The sequence below is a fragment of the Pagrus pagrus genome (genome assembly GCF_965226575.1).
Source record: "Pagrus pagrus genome assembly, chromosome: 5".
In the NCBI taxonomy this organism is placed as follows: domain Eukaryota; kingdom Metazoa; phylum Chordata; class Actinopteri; order Spariformes; family Sparidae; genus Pagrus; species Pagrus pagrus.
The window spans coordinates 10,064,705-10,070,704 of NC_140189.1; positions in this window are offsets into that span (position 1 = coordinate 10,064,705).

Consider the following 6,000-nt stretch of genomic DNA (forward strand, 5'->3'; position numbering starts at 1 on the left):
TTTATTATATATTCAGAAATCTGCGTGGAAATTGGTGGTGTAAAAGGTACGTACCAATACTCATAGTCTCACTGCTATACACATTTCGAAACATGCCTGGAAAGTGGCGTGAGTACATTTTTCGTGGGTACGCATAGTTTATACATTAGGCCCCTGGTCTCTTTATTTTATGCACACTGGCTGACTTGCCCCGCCTTGCAATCTTTCTTTTTCTCTCTATCTCCCTGAATGGGTCTGCTCTGTGTGGACTATTCATCAGCAGTGTTTTCCCGATTCCATTTTCACAATAGCAAGTGAGCCACGTGTGGAGGAAGCTTTTCATTAATGACACAGTGCAGAGATAGGCCTACATTAAACAGGGGAGGTCCTGTCACAATCAGTGTGCATTTACTAGAGTTTTGTGATCTCAGGGTTGATACCTGACAATGTCTCTCTCTTTGTCTGACTGCAGATACGTGAGGGATATAGCGAGGGCAGATTGTCCACTAGTTAATCAATCAAGGATACAATCGTTCTCTCAAACTTCTCTCAAAAGAAATAAGAAATACTAAAGTGGGTCCCGATATATACTTTAGCGGCCACTAATATACCTGGTCAGCTCAATTAAGGTCTGTGTGTTGGAAACACTATGCCATGTTTACACGAGAGAGAGAGAGAGAGAGAGAGCAGCTATGAAAATAGAAAATCAGTATGTGGTGGCCAATTTTGATATTATAGCAGACACCCTGCAGTCATCTGTATGCACTTTTTGTGACAGCTGTTTTGTAGTTAACCTTTATTGATAGTCTATATGTAGCAAAAACAACATCAACAACAAAAAAACAAACGTCCGAGTCCCAAAATTGAAAACCAGTCATCTACCCAACAAATGAATATCCAAATAGTCAAATGTTTGGTTCCAGCCCCCCTTCGCTGTTCACCAAAAACATTACCACGTTTCATGAACGCACTCTTTTCACATGTTTGTGCACAACACTGCTATACACACTCAATCTCTGCATTTGGAGCAGAGCAGAGTTTCAACAAGGTATGAATGGTAAATGTAGCGAGGCAAAAGTAGATCATTGTCTGAAGTATACTTGAGTAAAGAGAAGTACAGTTTAAAAAAGTGGACAATGTTCCTTAAAAAATATATTTTTTGCACGTGTGCGTTACTTGTTCCACGTCACTACCCACCCCTGGATATCAGCGTTTGTGTTGAGAAAATGTATCATAAATGTGTATATTTTAAATAATGAATCAGTCATAAAAACTGGCATTTTTGCTACGCTTGCCTTTTCTTTTCGATATTAGTGTGACACACAGAGTGACACAAAGTGAGACCTTTTCTCTTCCATGGTAAAATCTCAAACATTAGAAATAACTGAACGTTTGAAGCCGGTTTCCTCATGAAGAAAGGAACAGGTTGGTCTAACCCTCTCCGGATGCCTACATGTTCTGTGTCAGTGATAAACCAGGTCAGCGCAGTAAGTGGGTTAACAGGGGAATTCTCTGTGTATGGAAATCTGCAAAAGTGACTCATAATGTTTGTCTGCTGGCTTGGTCACTGTAGTAGATAAAGAGGAAGTGGAGCCTCTGGCAGGGCTGTGTGATCTACACCTGCAGGCTAAAATCCCGCTGGTCAACTTCACCGAAGGGTCGAATTATTCTTCCTGTGTGTGTGTTTGCACAATGGGACCGTATTAAAGAGGGCCAGAGGGTACCTGTGTTTGATAAAAAAATGATTTATTACCATCAAAAGCATTATTATAAACACAGCACACAGAACAAAAGTACTTCACATCAGGATAATGCTGACAGAAGTGTCCTGTTAATTATAACCAGGGCTGCTGATTTTACGATACCCTGGTGCATATTTCACACTGCAGATGCTAACTGGCAGGGCCTGAATAGAGAGAAACTGAATTCACTGCTTCTAGTTAAATCAACATTATGTAACTATTTTACCTTAAAGGAGAAATTTGCCATGTTTTATGTGGATATCCCAATCAGTGTTGATGGTAAACGTAGTTGAGTCAATAAAATCCCCAGTGCATGGTGTCTTGAAAGAGAAAGTTGGATTATTAGTGTTCCTGCTTGCACAGCCTGCCTACATGTACCAGGATGCATTGTATGCAACCTCCTGACGCTCCACCCACTAATACTTCCTAAACCTGGCCAGCACGTGAAGGTGGGCGTTTCAAATATTTTGGGTTATTTGAAAGTGTTTTACGATGAAAATATTCAGATTTTTCTTCTTGTGTGTGTTTTTTCTGTGACAGGATCTTTTATCATGTCAGTATTTTTTTAGTGTCACTGGTTTTCAATTTCAACTTTTTTGTCACTGTTTTGGCTTGGAGAGAAAGGGTTTTTAGGGGAGGGGCAGTTTGGGAGAGTGCAATTTGTAAACTTAGTTACTAATGAGGAAACATCATTCATGTGGACTGGAGTCCCCCTCTGACCCTAGCATACAGCAATGGCTTCCAGAAGTTCACTTGAAACTCCCAAACAGCAAGCTTGTTTCACTCTTCTGTTGTTTAATCACATAAAAACAGGCTGGATTAAAATACATTTTTAACTCTGATCTCTGGTCATATTATTCTGGTCTGCCAGAGGTCTGCTGGAACAAGGTCTGGCGTTAGCTAATGTAAGCTATGTATGAGCTGTCACAGCTAACGTTAGTTAATGTCAACTGTAATGGCTGCTGTCAGCGTTATTATGGATCCCACTCATGTTCTCTCAACATCTCTCCCGGCCTCTGCTGCCCCTGTCGGGGTCTCTCATCCTCTGGAGCCTCTCTTCTGAGTGTCTCTGGTCTTGGTATGTAGACAAGACAGGCTGGCTGCTGCTGGGCTGCCCTGCTGCTGCTCCGCCACCAAGCCTGTTGGCTTTACCTCACCCACGGCAGCACCCGCTGCTCGTTGAACGATACGTGCTTTCATGTCAGTCTCCACAAGTCTCCAAATACACCAGAAAAAGTCGCTAGATTTGTCGCTAGTCGCTTTTTTGAAAAAGAGTCACTAGAAGGGTCTGAAAACTCGCTAAATATAGCAACAAAGTCGCTAAGTTGGCAACACTGCACAAGCCCAGAGACACTAAGGATAATATAGGCTGTAATATGCTAAGCCCTAATTCCCTTTTATCAGGCTGTTCCAATAAGTCTCTAGACTCTCCAGTTCATCAAGAATGCTGCTGCACGTGTACTGACAAGAACTCATGATGACAGCCAACCTGTCCCATCCATCCGGTTAACAATCGTGCTAATCAATGACCCGGACCCAGCCCGACCCGCAAAACAACTTGCAAAACAACAAATGCCAAAACTGAGCACCGTTACCCTCCACGGTGCTGATCCCGCTGGTACAGAGTGCTCTCTCTCTCTCTCTTTCCTCTCTCTCGCCCACTCACAGTAGTGGAAAGAACTGGACTAAATAAATAAAGGAATTTAAAAAATAAACAAATTGTTCTAAACTGTGGTATTTATTGTTGAATACAGCAGCGAAAGAAGTTTCAACAGTTGAGCAACTTTAAACTTGAACTCTGCCTGTCTCTTTCTCTCTCTCTCTCTCACATAAACAACATTTTGATCACATTGCAACGGTGTTACAAATCCAGAAGCCTTATAGGCCTGTCCTGCTGTGTTTTAGTCCAGTGTTGCACTGTGTAGAAAACAATGGAGTTCACAGCTCCAGGATCTTTTCTAACCTATTTCGATGTGCTTCAAGCACACGGCCGGCTGAGCTGAAAGCACACTCACTGGTTGTACTTGTTGCTGAAATGCACAGCGCCACTCGAGCCAGCATGGAGAGGAGAGGGTATGTGAGGACGTCTGTATGTGTCTGTGTGTGTGTGTGTGTGTGTGTGTGTGTGTGTGTGTGTGTGTGTAATAGAGTGGCAGAAAGAGGGAACAGAAGTGGAAAGTGGACTACTGCATACAGTATGTTTCTGTAAGTTTTTTTAAGTTATTAACTTATGTCATTGACCTGTGCCCACCCAAACCTGTGATTGTTTCCTGTAAACCTTGTTATTATTATTATTATTAGTAGTAGTAGTAGTAAGGGCCATGTTTAGACTATAGTTGTTTTACAGTTTTTCAGTATTATCAATATTCATAATTAAATTACATGTATTATAGCTGTTGTTATTGTTGGTATACAGTTTCATGAGATAACTTTTGTTGTGCATACAAATAGAGATTGATTGATTGATTGATTGAACCCCCACATGGCCACTGTAAAACAGACCACCACATTTCACCACAGCATTTCATCATTAACTTTGAGATGGCGCCTGTGCTTATGTGACAGACAGAGGAAGACAAATGCATCAGGTGAGATACTTTTCAGTAGCATTGCAAACTAAGCTAGCATTACTTACACTGTAAGAGGTGATTTGACTGCTATAAATGATTTATAATCAATAAGGCAGCAACAAATATGCCACCTTCAAATGATGTCCCTTTTCAGGCGCATCAGTAATATAGCACACCATTTTCTTATTATTATTCCAGCTCTGAAACATACTCTGACAAGAAGACACTTACAGAAGTTTGACATGGTTCACTCTCTTTGATTACTGTGTGGACATAAATGTCAGCTCTCTCTTCCATCTCCATATCCATCGTTTGATCTTTCTCTTTGTCACCTCTTGTTCCTCTCCTCTGTCACTTGCATCCCATCTTGTCTGCATAAATGAAGCAACAATGTGGCAACACCGAGTCCCACTGTGGGAGCCAATGGAGAGGCTGGTCAGAAGATGCTGTTTGAAAAAAACTGTCAGTTTTGCCAGGCAACAAGCAGCTCCCGACGTCAGAATTCATCTCCACACTCAAGTTAATTCTCCTTTGTTCAGGAATGAGATGAAAAGAACTATATGTGACGTGATTAGTGTGAAACCAGTAACCAGAAGTCAATGGTGAGTTATTTTAATTCACTTACATAATACTGCTTTTCCACCAAAATTAGCTGGTCTACACAGGCTTTTTAAACATAATGGTCAACCTGCTAAAAATCGCCTATTGACCCTATTGGAAGTTGGCTGGCTCAGTCGATGATCCAGGTATTTTTTTTCACAGCCGGGCAGCTTTCATAGGACTGAACAGGGCTCTGCCTCCAACACTGTGTCCAGTAATAAAACGTCCTTAATAGGCCGCATCCCAAATTCCTTCCCTATTTATGCACCACCATCGATGTTGAGAACACGTCATCACTTCGCGCAGCAGAATTTAGCGTGTTCACCCAGGTCTTAAGTTTAGATCAAAGCCGAGCCAAAGTGATAAAACCACGTGTCTACTGCATAGTCAGTTGACCTGAGTGTAAATGCAGAGTTTACACATTCCCATTGCACACAAAAGCCCGATCTTAGTGGGTTTAAGTGGGATTTTTGACCAGTGGAAAAGGGGTAATAGTGAGGTAATGTCACATACATAACATGACATAAGTTACTTAGGTAATGTAGGAACATTTGTAAGGGAAGTAACAGAAGTAACATAGAGATTTGAATCCAAACTACGATGTTTACCTAAACCTAACCAAATAATTTTAGTGCCTAAAAGTAAGCAAACTGCGACCTTCCCACGAAGGTCAGGTACATGTATCACCATTATTATGCTGCAGCTGTAATGTTGTTAAATTGACAATTGACATGTAGGTATGAGGCTGTGTTGAACAGAGGCACAGACATTTTAACAGGACAGACTTTTAAAACCTAGGAGTGAAGCACCTCCTGCCCTACCACACTGCATCTACTGCAATTTGGTTTTTGAGCCAACCATTCCATTGAGACAGCACATTTTTTTTACTTAAAGAAGGCATTTGATATTGTCAACCACCAAATACTCATCTCTAAAGTAGCCAGGCAGGGTTGCATCCTAATCATAGGACTCCCCTGTTCAGCTCATGAAAAAAATGATTTACAGGTGGTCTGCCCAGGGTGTGGAGGTATAATGTTAAGAAGGGTTTCTGTGAAACACCCTTCATCATAGCACTGTGATCATGCAGGTTGTCTCTCCCGTCAGATATC